Source organism: Ambystoma mexicanum, chromosome 1p (genome assembly GCF_040938575.1).
Source record: "Ambystoma mexicanum isolate Mex_15411 chromosome 1p, UKY_AmexF1_1, whole genome shotgun sequence".
In the NCBI taxonomy this organism is placed as follows: domain Eukaryota; kingdom Metazoa; phylum Chordata; class Amphibia; order Caudata; family Ambystomatidae; genus Ambystoma; species Ambystoma mexicanum.
Genome location: NC_090921.1, coordinates 1,434,611,450 through 1,434,630,748, shown reverse-complemented (window position 1 = coordinate 1,434,630,748; position 19,299 = coordinate 1,434,611,450).

Sequence of the window (19,299 nt, the reverse complement as noted above, 5' to 3'; positions counted from 1 at the left end):
AGAATCCCCCTGACCCCACTGTGCCAAGAAGTAGGTTTGTTTTGCAAATTTAAAAGATTTATTTGAAAAAAATTAAACAATGTATAGATATATCACACTTTGATAATAAATTAATAATTGGATATCACACTTAATCTGATATGATAAAGATTAACAACCGAGAATCTGGCACTAGCAAACTTGTGAATAGGAACGGAAGAAGAAGGTGGTAGAGAATGCTTTATATAAGTTCAGATGGATGTAATGTTGAATGAAAATGCAATACAGAAAATACTCAATAGGATTTCAACAAAACAATGTAATCACTTTTCTCTGGCAACCCCCTCCCCCTTTATGCAATGCAAGGAAATGGAAGGAAAGCACACAGTTCTCAGAAATGCAATCAAATGTAATTCAGTTCACCCCAGCAAGCTTAGAGTACAGATCGGAGTTTTAAACACAGGCCCAAAATGCTTTTACATGTGCTGGCAATGAAGTGAAAAATATGCTAAAATGCTTTTAATTCCCTCTAGAGGTTCAGGGTGAGTGGTATCAAGTTAATATTAGTCCAGGCTCACTTTAGCAAGGATCCAGGGATGATTAGCAGGTTAAACGAATTTCTGGCAAATGGAAGGCAAGCAGCAGCAGATTTTTACACGTGAAGAAATTTGCAAATCGCTGTAAAATTCGCGGGTGCGCCGGGCGCGATTACAGAGGAACTACAAGGACTATCACTATCGTTTTGGGGTCCTAGGACAGCCTAGGATCTCAGCTTCCAGATGAAAGTTACTGCAAGTCTCTAGCACAAACGGTTACGGAGATATAAGCGATTAAATAAAGGTCGTTTTTCAGATTTGAAATTTTAAAGTTCAAAAAGACAAGTGCAGCTTGCAACTAGAAAATGACAGGTGACAGCTTTACAAATGACAGGTGACAGTTAGGAGGCAGTTCTACTTAGATCAAAATAGATTGAATTATATTATTTTAACTAAGAGATTGGTTCTGCACAGTTTTGCTAGGTACTCACACTATATTCTTGAATTAAATGGGCCTCGCCACGGATCTGGTCAGGTTTTAGACTGGACTCTGGTCTCTGCACTTCACAGTGATCTGGGTCAGCTCTCTGGTTCTGCTAACAGTGGTCTGGGTCAGCTCTCTCTCTCTCTAGCCTCTCTGGATTCTGGATATTGATAGATTTGAAGTCTCTATGTCTGCTCTCTGAAGGTTGAGGGAGGTAAAGTATGGATTTTCCGGCAGAGCTTCCAGCTGCAAATGGATTTGAAGGTCCCTATCTGTCCTGTCTGTCTGCTTTTATCTGTTTTTAAAATGGGTGTGTGTGCAGCATCACTAGCCCCTACCCCTCTACACTTGCCATTGGCCAAGTTTTCATTTCTCCCCTGATTGGGGAAGCTAAGTTGTGTCAGAGTGATGTCATTTTACAGCCTGCAGAAAGTCCACTCCTCCTGTCAACTTGCACACAAATCTAGATTTGAACCAAATACATATTTGCAGAGGTACATATTGTTTTAAAATCATATGCACCCTTCACATATCACAGGAGGTATCCCCTGTTCCAACTCTGCTCTTCCTGGGAGCTTGCATTCAGAAATGGCAATATTTTGCACTTTTTAACTGGTTTGCAATACCGGACATTACCCCAAATTTACACACATGTGCGCAAGGAGTATGGACATTAGTTGATGAAGTGTCAGATTTTTCACATGCACACATTTTGAGTAATATCCGCTTTTCCGCTAAAACCCCCCGGAACATACCACCGGGTCCTAACACGTCTTAAAATGTGGGCAGAAAAATCACAAGAATTATGGTGTCATTTAAATAATTTTCACAGGTCCGTACTATGAGTTATTCATCTTTTTAGAGTTATGTTCTGGCCCCAAAGGGGTGTGGTTTCCCCCCAGCACAAGGTTGAATTTCTGGTTTTTCCAGTTCTGCCAAGCCAGCTTGCTCTCACAGGCAGTGCTCCTCCCCTGTCCTTCCAGGAGGAAGCTCCATTTACGACTCCCGCCAATAAAACATTTGCCTGAGTCAGGACAGGGCTTTGTTCAGAGCTCCTGTATTCTGTGGGGGCTCCCCTTAATTCAATTATCAGAGAGATGGCATATCCTTAGTGTGGCCAGCAAAAGGCAGATAGGCCTGGGAACACAGCTGTGACTCAAGTTTCACTCCTGATGGGGGGTAGTTGCCAGGCAAAATTCAGTTCCTTAAGCCAGGTTTCAGATAAAATGTCACTTTTTGTTACCCAGTTTAAGTCAAGACAATGTTTACATATGCAGCTAGAATGCTGATTCTAAGTTTAAAACTATGACATTTAAACAATTGCAACCTATGTGACACTCAAAAGTCGGTCACTCAGTCAATTTAAACATTTAGATTTTTAGTGTCTTTCAGTCCAAATTTACTTAAACTGCTGAAATCCACAGCTCAGCCAGTCTTGTTATAAACCTTCAAGTCACTTCAGAATATAACTTTACATTGGATCCACCTCTCAGTAAGTCTTTCTTTGGCCTGCTTTGGGTTCATTTATTCAGTTTTACACAAAATCTGGTGGTTTTAAAACGTCGGCTTTCTGATAGTGGTGAGTACTGGTACTGTACCCTTTTTTGGGATTTAAGAAAATGAATTCCCAACAGTTATGGGTTTGCTTTTGGCAATCAGCATTGCCATTCCCAATGGTTTCAGACTACTGTGTGGGTAGTCCAATGGTGGTTTTAGGCAGTGTCCTTCTGTGCCCATAACATCGGCAAAAATGAGTGGCAGCCTATTCTTCATGCATTTCCCTGTGCATTTTCTGGGAAGCTCTGGCCATCATGATGTTTTTCATGTCAATACTGCACAGTTTTGAGGTAGGGCTCGGATGCATGGGTAAATACATCCCACAATATGCTGAAAGAAGAAAATAAAAGATTTTAAAATACCATATTAAAACTAAATTCTGTGATAAGACATTCCTTTGTGACCCCAAGGAAGCTGTTAAAAAGTGATCAAGACTCCAATATAAAACGAAATTTTTCTGCAGTCAACATTGAGTGAAACAATTTACAATCAACAAGGGTTTTAAAAACGCTTACTCTGGGACTTGATAAAAAGGGCAAAAGCACATGAAGTGCAATATGTCCTCCTCTATTCAAGGATTACGATAGCAGATTTCCTTCTTTCAACTGACCCATCAGTCATATTTTTCCAGAAAGACAGGAGCAGTGTTGCTGATTTCACTTTACATTGGCAAAAAAAAAGATTTGGGTTAAAGGTACTCAAGAGCCATTTTTATTCCTGAGATGGTTTAGTTTATAGTACTGTCTGTACCATGTGTCGAGTGCTGTCTCAGAAGCATGTAGATGAACAAACACCTGTATGCTCCAGGTGCACCCGATTCATAGCAATTGAAGAAATCTGATGCAAATGAAGCATAAACATCCAGCACCTCTCATTGTAAATTCAGGATGTCTTCATTTGCCTTTGACTTTCTACAAAATGGGCCTAATTACGAGGTTTGAGGTAGCCTTGCCGGTAAAACCGGTAAGGCTACCTTCAAACACGCTTCCGGGTCTGGCACCCACAAATGGGCAATTACCGGGCTATTCCGGGCCAGACAGACCCGGTACATCCCCATTCCCATTTGAGCCCCATTGGGCTCAATGGGACTGGGGACGTTGGATGCACCGGCACCATTCACAATGGTGCCGGTGCATCCGACTGTCTGTGCTCGCGGGTGCCTGTCAGCATGCTAGAACTGGCGGGCTGACAGGCACCTGCGAGAAACAGTTCGTAGTATGGCGGTACGGTAGCAACTGCGCCGGAAGCACTACCGGCACTGTTGTTAATGTACCGTCATACTTATAATAAGGCCCAATGTTTGCATGCTGTAATGGTATGCTGTTATCAGAGGCAGATTTCTTTTTGCATGGTAACCTCGCCTATTGCATGCTGTGATGGTCTTTTGTGGTGTTTGTTAGTGCAGGTTTTGTAACAGCTTTTTGTGCTTTATTGGTATATTCCTCATTTCCTTGTGTCTCTCTGACTGTAGTTTGTGCAACTGAATGGGAGTATGTTTGACACATTTAAATGGCCCTATTGAGTGCGGCAGATCAACTTGTAACGTTTGCAAAATATGTTTTCATTCTGTGGTATATTTGTCATTTAATTGTGTCCCTCCATTGTCATTGTGCATGTACAGTGGTCCGACTGGGTGTTTGCTGTGGAAGAACATCTTGTTCGATTTATGGCACATTTTCCATTTCACTGACTATTCATTTTGTTTTGTCCCCTATGTCCTACTGACCATGACTTAATAGGGGTGTGTGCGTGGTGTGTGTGTGTGTGTGTGTGTGGGTGGGCGTGCGTGTGTGCGTGCGTGTGTGTGTGCATGCATGTTGTGGGCTGTAGATGACTTAGTACATTTCAGAGTATATCTTAAACCTGTTTGTCTCTGTATGCCTACTGCACATGTACAGAAATATCAATACATGTATTGACCTTAAAAAAGCAATATCCGGTGTTTGGCTGCTGCTATTTTCAATTTATTGGAACTCTGCACTATTTCAGCCTAAGGCTGAGGTGTCTGCCAAAAATCTCAAAAATCTAAATGTACAAGTTTGAAATATTGTCGGCTACACAATGCTTTGTATTGCCTCTATGGAAAACTCCATGCAGATCAAAGTTTTTTTAATCCATTATTTTCATCCAGAACATGTTGATGAAGCATGGACATAAACGAAAAAGTCACATAGGAAACCATTTGTGCGTTTTCTGACGTTAAGTTTGATTGAACATTAACCATAATGTCTCTACTTTGGCGTTATAATATATCTATTTTACAGAGTAGTTGATATCAATTCTGAAGTTATGGTTAAATTGGTGTTTCCATAGAAAGAGGCAATTTTGAAATATAACTTTGGGACCGTTTGACAGATCTGCATGAAACTTTACTCAAAAATATATAAAAGTCCCTCCAATTTCTCGTGTAAAGTCATGTGAAGTTTCTTCCAAAGGGGCCAAGTTAGAGAGGGGTAAAAATAGATGCTTTTCCATTCAAATTCACATAGGGCCCTTTTGCTCTCGTTTAAGGAAAACATGTGGCATGGCTTTGGATCAAGCTTTCACAAGGAATGAGTGTCTTGGCCAACTTCGGTGCTTTGCTTGTTTTTTGAAAATCAGTCCAACATTAAACAAAAATAAATATACAGTAATTTTGACGTATGTATTTTTTTGCAGTTATATCAGCAGATACATATTTTAAACTAAAAAGCTGAAATTTGATTGGCAAAAGGGGAAAACATTAAATTGATAAATTGAGTTTGAAACCAGAGATATATGTAAACCACAGATATATGTGGATATTGACAAACCCACACACAGTGCAAAATCTCTTGACTGGCCGATGATCCCAAGAAAGGTTTAAAAGATCAGCTATATTGTATATTTGGGTCCATTGCAGGACCCGTGCACATGGTGTGACAAAATGCAGTGGAAAATGCAAAAAACGATGTAAATAATTTCTCTGAGGCATGCTTACTCCCACAGTGTAGGGTCAAATATGTCATTGTTTTGCACCAAAGTGGCAAGGTCCGGCTGCCAGCTCAGCAGATATATGATATACTGCATATGAAATCTCAGAGATGTGTACATACGTGTCACATGCCAGTTATATCCTATATAATACATACATTTGCTGTTTGCAATATGACGTACGTTTGAATATTTAACATATTTATTTATTTATTTATTTATTTATGTATTAGATATACATCTAGCCAAAAGGCTTTGTACAACACATGAACATACAACATTTAACAGGTAATCAATACAAAAGCTAAAATGAGTTAGCAGTTCTAAAATGTAGCATCCAATACACTTTAAAATACATTATTCAATACATTTTTAAATCGCCACAATCTTTACATAAAAAATTACAAAGTAATATATTAAGTAAGAGTCATTACCTCTCATAAAAATCAACCACAATTCAGTTGTATTTGTCATGTCAATTGCATTGTTAAAAGATTTAAAAGATCTACAGGCCGATTCATGGAATTAATGTGCGCTGAAAATTCCCACGCAAGTGTGCGAAAGCGTGCGAATCGCAGCGCAAGTGCGAAAATCGCAGCGAAACCTGCGCACTGCGATTCATGGAAGTCCGTGCGCGTGTAAATCCATGGATGTGCGCTAAAATCCTGCATAGCGCACGCTGGCGCCACGTCTTCAAACAGCGTGCGCTACGCGCACAGCGAAAGCGCACATAGCGCAGCGCACACAACAAAAGTAGGCGTAACATGGGGCGTAACATGCGGAATGGGGAACAATACGTGAAAATGTGGGCGTCGCGGGGGAAGTACAGGAGGCAAATGCGCGGAACGCCCACACGCGTGCCTACAACACGTATTCATGGAATCGAACGGGGCTAATGCGTGCGTCAAAAAATACACGCTAATCCGGAAACACGTATGCCAGCAGGAAGCAGGCGTACGTGGACCCGCCCAGCATAAAAGTGTGCGCTAACAACAAATAAGCTCAGACGCTAAGATGAATATACCGTTCCTTGCAGCAGTGGTCGTGGGATACCGCAGGAGGAGGAGGAGGATAGACAGGCCCAGAATTTTTACACCCAGAACAAGCCTTTTTGGGATGCCTGATGACCAGGTGTATGGGAGGTACAGGTTTCCACCTCACATAATACTCGACCTGGTGAGTGAGTGGGAGGATGACCTCACATCACCCACCCTGTGCTCCCAAGCACTGAGCCCCCTGGAAAAGGTGCTTAATGTACTGCTCTTCTTGGCCACTGGATCATTTCAGTGGACAAGTGCTATAGTGGGGGGGTGTCACAGGCCATGCCGTCACGCTGCCGACACCAGGTGTTGGCCATCATGACTGCACACCCATCAGTCCGCAGGCACATATACCTGCCCAGAACACCTGCAGAAAGGCAGGCTGCCATCCAGGATTTCTACGGTGTGGCAAAATTCCCCAAAGTGCTAGGTGCCATTGATTGCACCCATGTGGCTCTTCGTCCCCCCAGGGCAAAGGAGCACATCTATAGAAACCGCAAACACTGGCATTCCATCAATCTTCAGGTAGTATGTGATGCCAAGGGAATCATCACCTCAGTATATGCCAACTATCCAGGGTCCACCCATGACAGTTTCATTTACAGAATGCCAACCATAAACCGGGTCCTAGAAGCTGGGTGGCATGGCGATACATGGCTGTTTGGTGAGCATAAATGCCACTGCACATGCACGCATGTCAGATACTGTGTAATGTCACAACCCCACTAATGATACCCATCACCACCTCCCCAGGGGACAGTGCCTACCCTATGAGCACCCACAATATGACGCCAATTCGGAACCCCACCACACCACCCGAGGTAAGATACAACACAGCCTGAATTGCAACCCAGGGCATAGTGGAGCACACATTCGGAGTGCTCAAGTTACACTTTCACTCCCTTGACCGCTCTGGTGGGCAGCTGCAATACGCTCCCCCAGTAGTGTGCAGGATCATAGTGGCAGCATGTGTCCTGCACAACATTGCAACACGCCGGGGCCTGCGGGTGGACATGGTGGTGCCCCCACATCTCCAACCACATGCACATCCGCTGCGCATGGGAGGGGAAGGGCACATGGTGAGGCGGCCCATACGCAGCTGGTGGCTAATTACTTCACCTAAAATCACACCCCTGTGGAGTGCACACAGCCCTGGCACATACCAGCTGACAATCAATGATGATGACATAAGGGACAGTCAACTGTCACAACCATACCACCTGGAGATTGGTCAACTAGAAGTGTTAAATTGAGTGCATCCCTACCTACCGAAACACCACCAATGCTGTGTCATTAAAAGGCATACATCTATGCTGCTAAATTGATTACCCCCTTGCAAAATACAACATGAAAACAGCGCCATGTCACCCAACCCCTCCCCAGCTCCACCACCCAACACACCATGGCATGTCATGCAATGTGAAAGCAAACAAAGCAATGCACAAGACCTGACACAAGTGTCGCAAAGTGCACTGTCCCAAATGGAAACTGCCCACAGACAATATGCTCCCAGTAATCAATAACAAACAGCACACATGAACAAATACCAACAACACAATACAGCAACACACCATGAAACATTGCAAAAACATGACAGTACTAAGTCAAAGTAGTGGTAGTCTTACAACCTGAATAAGCCAGCACATCGGCCCCTTCCAACTGTAGAGTGTTGCTGCCACGCAAATGTGTCAGTGTACTGCATACAACATGAACTCCATCTGCAAAGGAGACGGCCTTGTGAAGACATGAGGAAGGACCCTGCAAATTAGGATGAAGACATGGATGCACAAGCACATATCAATACACCATGCAGTGTACAATACAACAACAATAACCACTAGGGATGTCCACACAGTATTGACTACAGACTGCCCACACAGCTCAATGTCACTGTGTAAGTCACTGTCACTTGGTCACACCCTTTGCAAGCCCATGGAAACAGGAAGCAGGAGGGCTGTGGGTGTCACGAACCCAAGCATCTAACCCAAACTCAGGACAAGCCTGCATGTGCCCAGCCGGAATACAGTGAATGCCCACGGGAGCCACACAAGGCAACACACTGTAAAAAAAAAAAAAAAAAAATGGCCATGTGGGGGGTGAGGAGGAGGCCACGCAGGAGGTTCGAGGACAGGGTGCACACCAACACCCACCTGCGTGGATGTTGCGAGAAAAAAAAATACCTCCATGGGCTCATGGCCTGCACGGCTATGCCATTGTGGGAGAACTGCTGTCGCTCTCTTCAGCCTCTGCTGCTGCATCAGGAGGTGGTGGCACTATGGGAAGCATCCCACGCAAAGCCCTGGTATGGTCCTCCATGGCAGCAAGCATGCGGGTCTGATTCTGGAGGATTAAAGTGTGGAGATCCCCATGCAGCACCTCATGGGTTGCCTGCACTGCTGCACGCATGGCCTCACGTGATGCCCGGATCTCCTCATATGTTGCCTGCAGCTCAGCTGAGAGCAAACGTGTGAGCTGCTCCAGCTGCTGTTCTGCCCTTAAATTTCGGGAAGCCTCAAGTTCAAGCAGAATCTGCCTGACGTTATGGAGTTCTACGCTCAGAGCTTCCCTGTGGCCTTGTGACTCTATTGATATGGATTCGCGCAGAGTCTCCAGTGCCGCCCGTCGGTCCCTGTTGGACGCCAACATGTCTTCCCTGTGTGATTGGCTGCCTGTTGGGTTGCCATACCATACATGGAGTTTTCCCATACAGTATTGCCTGGTCGCGCACGGCCACCGCGTCGGCAGGCACCACACCTGTTCGGGGCAAGGCGATCTGCACCTTGCTGTGCTGGCACTGTCTGAGGCTGCAGGACTGCATTCCCCCTCTGATCTGCAGGCCCAGGAACAGGATCAGATGCTTTGGAGTGTGACCCTGCATCCGTAACCGCCCAAGGCGGACCTACCAACACTGACATCCCCATAGAGGGTTCTACCCCTGGTGCAGGTGGGTGCCAGAAGCACTGACCTGCGACAGCACATAAGTCTCATCATCCGACTCAGCACCTGAATAGAGGACTAGGGAGCTGCACCCAGAGACATCCCTCGACAGTATGGTCTGCAGTACCAAAGTGTTTTCACCCACCACCACACCACGTCCCCCACTGGTGCTTGGTCGTGGCTGAGAATCCTCCTGGGTCTGCACCATCTCCTGAACCTCACCAGCATCAAGTTTGTCGTCACCTGAAAAAACATGAAATAGAACAAATGGAAACAGGCTTTAGCACCATAGCACACACATAGGCCTGACAAGCCAGAGATCCAGTACATAATTTACACATGTCCCACATGACTATAACCCTGGCATGCATGCACTGTCACTGAGTTGGAAGGGGAGCCAAAAAGCAGACACTGATGACACCAAGATGGAAAAGCAACACATTTGCTGCATGCTGGGTAGCACTGGCATCACACATTAGCCTGTGAGTGGCATGTCCAATACACATACATGACACATGCCAGCACACAGATGGCATGTAGCATAGCCATGGTACATTTGACAAGTACAGCCATATGTCAGGGAATGAGTACTGTCAGCCATCCATGTGAGATGGACATGATGAGATGAAAAATGCTACATAGTGTGACAAAATACGCATGTGCCACTCACTGCAACACATCCAGTGTACAAGAATACAGTGATTGCAGCCAGATGTACACATCAATGGTTGGTCACTTAAACATCAGAGGAAACAACTATTAAGTACCACATACAAACAGGCACCAAAAATCAATGTGAGCAGGCCAATACTCAATCAGGCTAAATGGTCTAATCATTCACATAACAAGGTATCAAATGTGGGCCAATGTGGGGTGTAATCAATGACGGAAGCATGTCACATATGTGAAAATAGGGCTGAAAAATGCGTTGCAAAAGTGGGAGAATTGAAACAATCAGCCTGAATGAACACTGAAAAATTCTGAACAATGTTGTTGCAAGACGACAGTTCAAGAGCAACTTCAGTAATGTGGCTCTAAATGGCTACTGTGGGCAGAAGGGATACTGTCATACCCAAATCCAAGGCCAGTGAATGTTTTGGAGGAAGCACATGGGTGACCCATACCACTCAGGTGCACAAACCCTCACCTAGCACTCAATCAGAACCCGTCACCCACACAACATACACATGGATTACACACATGCATGGGCACTCACCGGACAATGCGTTGTAATCTGGTAGGTCTCCCACGCCTTGGATCTGTTCGTCTGTGACAAAGTTTCCAGCAACAGACTCATGTTCAGTGAGTTGGTTGTCCTCTTGTGGAGACCCACCGCCAGTCACCAGAGTAGAAGCATGATTTGAGGTCAGCTTGTTCTTTGATCTGCGTTACAGGTCATTCCAGCGCTTGTAGCAATCATCAGCTGAGCGCCTCACAAATCCAAGGGCACTAATGATGTCCGCGATGGTCTGCCAGTGTGCCTTACGTTGACCAGGTGTGGTCTTGCTCCCTGCTGTCACCACCATTTCGCGGTTATGTGCCGACAGATAGGCCACTAGTGCATCAAGTTCGGCGTCATTAAAGCTAGGCTTCCTTGACGTGCCGGAGTGTGTAGCCGTGTCTGGGGTCTCAGCCTGTAGTGCCAGAGCATCCCTCTTCCTCTTTTTTAAAGGTGGTGCAGATCCTGAGTGGCTTACGCCGCTCGGTCAGTAGGGGCAGAAGCGCCGGTGGACTGGGTACTAGGAGTGTGCAAATGCACAATGACCATAGGTCTTGGTGCAGGCATTGGCTGCAGGGTGATGTTGGCAGGGGAAACATCGGTTTGATGGACCGGGATTGACACTGTCCCAGCTGGGAGACTCAGAGCTGGGGTGGATTGAGCGGCAGCTGCCCCTGCAGCCTCAGCAACCTGCCTACTTGGGGCAGCATATGATGGTGGCACCAACTTGCACCGCCACACGTGGCGTAGACTTGCTGACCTGGAAGTCAGCCTGGGAGTCATCCTGTGCCGGTTCAGGTGCCACAATGGGCTGGTCCAACAAGGGCTGAGCTGGGATGTGTCAGCTATGTTTCCCACAACCATGGGGGGGGCATGGGCGTCCCTGATTGCTCCTCCACACATGGGGGTCTAGGGGCTCCCTGCAAATCATGGCCATGTCCCCTACTGCATCCACCACGCCCACCTTTTGGAGGATGGCCACCATTGCCTCCCTTACCGCTTGGTCGCCTCCCAACCATGGCACTGATGTTGTTGTGCGTATGGGAGTAGCAGTAAACGATTGTCCTGGGCAATTGGGGGCGAAAGGGGTAGGGTACTAGATGAAATTCGTACCGTAGTGCTCTAGCTAGGCTGTCTGTGACCCCTAGGGGAAGATGACGGGTCACGCAACGCACAGGCACCCCGAAAACAAAAAATAACATGCACGCAATCCCTCGTAGACCACATGCGTGGAAAAATAAACCTACACTACGCTGTGGCACCCAGAAACACAAAAATAAGCATACGCATGTTACACACAGCCTACAATGACCTCTGAAGGGGTACGCGAGACACGGGGCAAGCACAGTTGGTAAATACGTGCGCGACTCACCGTCTGCCTGGAAAAAGAACGTGAAAAAGACGCGCGTGTGCACGTTGGCAACATCCCCGCCAAAAGAAGAAGTGTACGCTGTCTGAGGAAACAGGACAAAAGAAGAAGTGAACGCTGTTTGAGGAAACAGGCCCAACAAAAAAAATGAACGCTGTCAGAGGTAACAGGGAGTACGAACTTGAAACACTGTGAAGTAATCGCGTGTGAACCGAATTCACCCACGAAAAGCACGTACAAGGAAAAAAGGTCCTACACGTACCTTTTAAACCGGCCCACACGTACAACGTCACTTACACGTGTACGCCCTATGGCCCTTTACTCCAATTACACAAGCTGACACTCAGACATGCAATTTTTGGACATGTACGATGAACATGCACCCGTGCTGAGGGAAACGCCCGCGCACGCACGTCACAGACGCATAGGCCCTTTCCTCGGATTATACGCATTCACACACGGATGTGCAGTTTTTTCACACGCCATGAACCACTATGCCCACGTCACGAGGGAAATGCCCGCTCGCATCACGTCACAGACGCGCTTACGCACTAAGGGCCTTTGGTCCAATGAAACCGCAAACGTGTGCTGACGCACTTACGCGCTAAGGGCCTTTCCTCGAATTACACGCTGACGTGCAACTTTTTCACATGCCAAATCACTCCGTATCAAGCTGGCAACGCGAAAACACATGGAAGACCACGCTCCTGCCCAGACTGCCGAATTACTACCCTCAGAGCCCCGAGCACGCTCCCACCTGCCATCTGCTGCTGCCTGCCTGCCTGCTGCCCACGTGCCCTGCTATTTGTTGCCTGCACGTCAGCCAGGGTTCCAGTTGCTGTGTCCACCCCTGCTGGCACAGAAGACTCCCGACTGGGATACCATCGCTCCAGAGCCCAGCCCCAGGACCCAGTTGCCCACCCACGCCTGCCTCGGGGGTCCCCATGTCGGGGCAAACACCATCTGAGACCACTGGCAACCCCCAGCCAGAGAGACAGAGGGCCACCAGCTTCAGTGTGAAGGAAGTTGGTATCCTGGTGGAGCATGTCCTGGGGCATTTTGATGCCCTCTTCGGAACATCACGCGCCAACAAGGAAGGATGGGAGAGGATCTGGGAGGACGTAGTGGTTGCCATCAACGCGGAGGGGGTGGCAACCCACAACATCAAGCACGTTAAGAAGCACTGGGAGGACTTCAGGTCCAGGACCCTCCACAAGGCCCGGCGCCTAGCAGATGGGGGCCAGGTCAGCATAATTGACATCCAGATGAGGGTCCTGGAACATGTATGCCCAGCGCTCCACGTCCAGATCCTTCGGAGGAAGACCCGTCTGGAGTTGAGCGGTAAGTGGCCAAGCATTGGTGTGTGAGACGGCATGTTGCAGTGTGCTGGTAGTCTGATACTTGCCTGTATGTGTGACATGGGCCATGTATGGATGTGTTTGTGCAGGGACATCATGGTCATGCATGTGAGACCAGTAATGTGTGAACCACATGGTTGGTGCATGAGTTCCAATGCAACATGGGGCGCTGTATGGCAAATGCACACATGAAAGCATGCCAGTGTCTGTTCTTGAACATGGTGGGGGTGTGAGGGATGGGTGCTGCTGTCATGTACATGTATGTGTTTGTCTGAGAAGTGTGTCTGTGACTTCGATAGGCCATGGATTCATGACACATGTCCGTGATGATGTGTACATTCACTCATGCAGTGCGGTCACCGTTGTATGCACTGTGTCTATCCATTGTGTCTGTGGTGTACAAGGCATGATGCATAACCCTCTGGTGATGTGTGTGCATGGGATCAGTGTGAGCCATGATGCATGTGAGTTTGAAGGCAACATTTTGATTAATAGAGGCCCTTGCACATGGATGCTGATGTTGATTGCAGGCGCCGTGCCTGTTTATGCATGTGTGTTGCGTGCATTCACCCATGTGTTGTGGAGGGACAGGATGGAAGTGACGTTAGACACTGCCACTCATGTGTTATTGCTTCCTGTCTAGGGGAATATTGTACTGTACCCTGATGCTTGTGTTCTATGTCTCCCTCTATGCAGCGTCAAGTGAAGAAGAGGGCGGAGATGGCGCTGTGGAACCAAGCGGCGGGGATGCCTCCACTGGGCGGCAACGCAAGGTCCAGCCACTCTCCCAGGACTTGCCATCATCCAGGAGCAAGGGGACTGGTGCCGCGTCTCCCACAGGGGCTTGCAATGGCGGAAGACGGTACGGAGACATCCAGGTTGGTGGTCTCACAGAGGAGGAGGAGCCCGCTACTGAGCCGCACATGGGGCCTGGTGGGGGTAGTACCACTGGTGCAAGTGGTGCAGTCCAGGGCAGGGTCAGGAGGCAGCACAGGTCACCACGGAGGGGCCTGTGCATGTCCCTGTCCTTGACCCTGTGACTGCACCACCATGCACCAGCAGGGATGGCCCATCCCAGGCCCGTCCGCAGGTAGGGGAGAGTGCCATGTCATCTGCCTCTCCACTGCCTGCGGACGAGGGGTCCCATGACCGCATGGACTCCATCCTGATTGGTGTTGCGTTGCGCACACGTGACATTCGTGATGACGTGCGTTGTTCCTGGGTGGAGAACGCACACCATCAAGAACAGCAGCGTCGCGACGTAGCACTGTTGGGAGGGGCCCTGGTCGGTGGGTTCCTACATGTGTCGCGCACTCTGGCGGACCTCTCCTCCTCTGTGGAGACTATGCACCGGTCGTTATCCCTGCCATCTTCCGGCCCAGATTCCACCAGGGCCCCCTGTGGACCAGGCCTGACCAACACAGCCAGCTTGTTGGAGATCCCATCCCTGCCACAGTCGGGAGTCGGCGGTCCAGCAGGGGTGGACACCACAACTGGAGACCAGCTGATGGAGGATGTGCAGGCATCATCGGACAGGGCACAAGGACAGCAGCAGCAGGAGCAGGCTCTAGGTAGGAGCAATGATGGCTCAGGGCCATCGACATCAGGGGGGCAGGCATCGGCCAGAGGGCAGGAGGACCCTGGAATGGACGTGTCTTCCGTGTGGCTGCGGTTGGGCCAGCGTATAGATGCGGAGTGGTGGCGGGCGGAAGAGGCGCGGCTCACCATGGTCAGGGCGGAGTTCTCCATGCGTCGGGCATTGAGGCAGGCAGAGTGCCTTGAGACGACTTGCAGGGAGTTGGAACAGGCCATGAGTGCTTCCCTGTGAGACCTCAGGGCCAGGACAGAGGCCCGCCTCCAGCAAATAGACAAGGAGTTTGATGATGCCCTGGCCGAAAACATCACTGAGTGAGCCGCAGGACTTGTCCGTCGCCATTGTAAATAGTTTATAGTGTTAGGTTTACTTTATTTTTTTTATTTTGGGGCTTTTGGACTATGCTCCACAAAATTGTTTTTTTGTTATTTAGGTCATTTGTTTCGTTGGGCTCATGGACCCTTGAAAATTGGATTGTACATAGTTGGACGTTGGATTTATTTGGACATTTTAATTTCATTTCACCATGAATCAATGGATTTACCTTTTGCGTTTCATTTGGATTTGGTTTGGTGGACAGAGAGTTTTGGCCATTTTTCTTTTGGATTACTTGTTTTTTTTTTTAGGAATTTTTTTTTTTTTTTTTTATTTGGACATGCATTTCATTTCATGTTTGCCATTATTTTATGCTTTAAGTACTTTCAATTGGTTTTCATGTTGATACATTTTGATCTTTTACTTCAATTCACTCATTGGGTTCATGCATGTTGACATGTGGGTTTACTCAATCAATGGCAACCTGTGTGTGTGTGTGTGTGTGTGACGGACATGTGTTGATGTACATAGTTGACTTTTGGTTTGTGTCATGAGATGGGCATGTCACTGCTGGGTGGGTGATTGGGTGGGGGGACATGAGTGGGACATGAGTGGGGGCCTGCTGGCAGGTGCCCCACACTGCTGGGGGATGGGGGTGCTGGGGGACATGAGTGGGGGCCTGCTGGCAGGTGCCCATCACTGCTGGGGGGTGGTGGTGCAGGGGGACATGAGTGGGGGCCTGCTGGCAGGTGCCCATCACTGCTGATGGGTGGGGGTGCTGGGGGACATGAGTGGACATGAGTGGGGGCCTGCTGGCAGGTGCCCCACACTGCTGGGGGCTGGGGTGCTGGGGGACATGAGTGGGACATGAGTGGGGGCCTGCTGGCAGGTGCCCATCACAGCTGGGGGGTGAAGGTGCTGGGGCACATGAGTGGGACATGAGTGGAGGCCTGCTGGCAGGTGCCCATCACTGCTGGGGCTGGGGGTGCTGGGGGACATGAGTGGGACATGAGTGGGGGCCTGCTGGCAGTGCCCCTCACTGCTGGGGGATGGGGGTGCTGGAGGGCATGAGTGGGGGCCTGCTGGCAGGTGACCCTCACTGCTGTGGGGTGGGGGTCCTGGGGGACATGAGTGGGACATGCGTGGGGGCCTGCTGGCAGGTGCCCCTCACTGCTGGGAGTGTGGGGAGCAGGGGGACATGAGTGGGGGCCTGCTGGTGGGTGCCCATCACTGCTGGGGGATGGGGGTGCTGGGGACATGAGTGGGGGCCTGCTGGCAGGTGCCCCTCACTGCTGGGGGATGGGGGTGCTTGTGGACATGAGTGGGGGCCTGCTGGCAGGTGCCCATCACTGCTGGGGGTGGGGGTGCTGGGGGACATGAGTGGGGGCCTGCTGGCAGGTGCCCATCACTTCTGGGGGGTGGGGTGCTGGGGGACATGAGTGGGACATGAGTGGGGGCCTGCTGGCAAGTGCCCCTCACTGCTGGGGGGTGGGGGCGCAGGGGGACATGAGTGGGGGCCCTCTGGCAGGTGCCCATCACTGCTGGGGGGTGGGGGTGCAGGGGGACATGAGTGGGGGCCTGCTGGCAGGTGCCCATCACTGCTGATGGGTGGGGGTGCTGGGGGACAGGAGTGGACATGAGTGGGGGCCTGCTGGCAGTTGCCCATCACTGCTGGGGGGTGGGGATGCTGGTGGACATGAGTGGGACATGAGTGGGGGCCTGCTAGCAGGTGCCCTTCACTGCTGGGGGTTGGGGGTGCAGGGGAACATGAGTGGGGGCCTGCTGGCAGGTGCCCATCACTGCTGGGGGGTGGGGGAGCTGGGGGATAGGAGTGGGGGCCTGCTGGCAGGTGCCCATCACTGCTGGGGGGTGGGGGTGCTGGGGGACATGAGTGGGACATGAGTGGGGGCCTGATGGCAGTTGCCCCTCACTGCTGGGGGGTGGGGGTGCTGGGGGACATGATTGGGGGCCCTCTGGCAGGTGCCCATCACTGCTGGGGGGTGGGGGTGCAGGGGGACATGAGTGGGGGCTTGCTGGCAGGTGCCCATCACTGCTGATGGGTGGGGGTGCTGGGGGACATGAGTGGACATGAGTGGGGGCCTGCTGGCAGTTGCCCATCACTGCTGGGGGGTGGGGGTGCTGGGGGACATGAGTGGGACATGAGTGGGGGCCTGCTGGCAGGTGCCCTTCACTGCTGGGGGGTGGGGGTGCAGGGGAACATGAGTGGGGGCCTGATGGCAGGTGCCCATCACTGCTGGGGTGGGGGTACAGGGGAACATGAGTGGGGGCCTGCTGGCATGTGCCCATCACTGCTGGGGGTGGGGGTGTTGGGGGACATGAGTGGGACATGAGTGGGGGCCTGCTGGCAGGTGCCCCTCACTGCTGGGGGGTGGGGGTGCAGGGGGACATGAGTGGGGGCCTGATGGCAGGTGCCAATCACTGCTGGGGGGTGGGGGTGCAGGGAGACATGAGTGGGGGCCTGCTAGCAGGTGCCCATCACTGCTGGGGGTGGGGGTGCTGGGGGACATGAGTGGGGGCCTGCTGGCAGGTGCCCATCACTTCTGGGGGGTGGGGTGCTGGGGGACATGAGTGGGACATGAGTGGGGGCCTGCTGGCAAGTGCCCCTCAATGCTGGGGGGTGGGGGTGCAGGGGGACATGAGTGGGGGCCCTCTGGCAGGGGCCCATCACTGCTGGGGGGTGGGGGTGCAGGGGGACATGAGTGGGGGCCTGCTGGCAGGTGCCCATCACTGCTGATGGGTGGGGGTGCTGGGGGACATGAGTGGACATGAGTGGGGGCCTGCTGGCAGTTGCCCATCACTGCTGGGGGGTGGGGGTGCTGGGGGACATGAGTGGGACATGAGTGGGGGCCTGCTGGCAGGTGCCCTTCACTGCTGGGGGTGGGGATGCAGGGGAACATGAGTGGGGGCCTGCTGGCAGGTGCCCATCACTGCTGGGGGGTGGGGGAGCTGGGGGACATGAGTGGGGGCCTGCTGGCAGATGCCCATCACTGCTGGGGGGTGGGGGTGCAGGGGGACATGAGTGGGGGCCTGCTGGCAGGTGCCCATCACTGCTGGGGGGTGGGGGTGCTGGGGGACATGAGTGGGACATGAGTGGGGGCCTGATGGCAGGTGCCCCTCACTGCTGGGGGGTGGGGGTACTGGGGGACATGAATGGGGCCTGCTGGCAGGTGCCCATCACTGCTGGGGGTGGGGGTGCAGGGGGACATGAGTGGGGGCCTGCTGGCAGGTGCCCATCACTGCTGGGGGGTGGGGGTGCTGGGGGACATGTGTGGGACATGAGTGGGGGCCTGCTGGCAGGTGCCCATCACTGGTGGGGGGGGTGGGAGTGCTGGGGGACATGAATTGGTGATCACTAGAGCAAGGTGACATGTGGCCTGGCTGGGGGCTTGCCCATGGTGGACGGACTGCCTGCGGGACGTGACCAGGGGTGCTGGGTAGGTCCCTGTGGTGTGGTTTGCCTGCAGGGTCCATGGAGGGGGTAGAGGGCACACTTGTGAGAACCCACACTGCCAACTGACGTGTGGGACACCCCGCGCAACCCCCTGGATACACTACCCCGCTCTGACAGTGAAAGCACGTGTGAAATTCCCCCCGTACCGCGTTATACATGTACCCAGCTTGCACAGGCCCAATCGCGTGTGGAACTTCCCGTGCACCCCCCAAATCCCTGTACCCCGCACGCACAGGGCCAATCGCGTGTCAAACTTCCCGCGGACCCCAGTATTCCACGTAGCCGGGAACGCACAGGTCCTGCCGCTTGTGAAACTTCCTGTGCACCCCCCAAATCCCCGTACCCCGCACGCAGAGGGCCAATCACGTGTGAAACTTCCCGCGCACCCCAGTAATCCACGTACCCCGCACGCACTGGCCCAATCGTGTGTGAAACTTCCCGCGTACCCCAGAAATCCACGTACCCTGCACGCACAGGCCCAATCGCG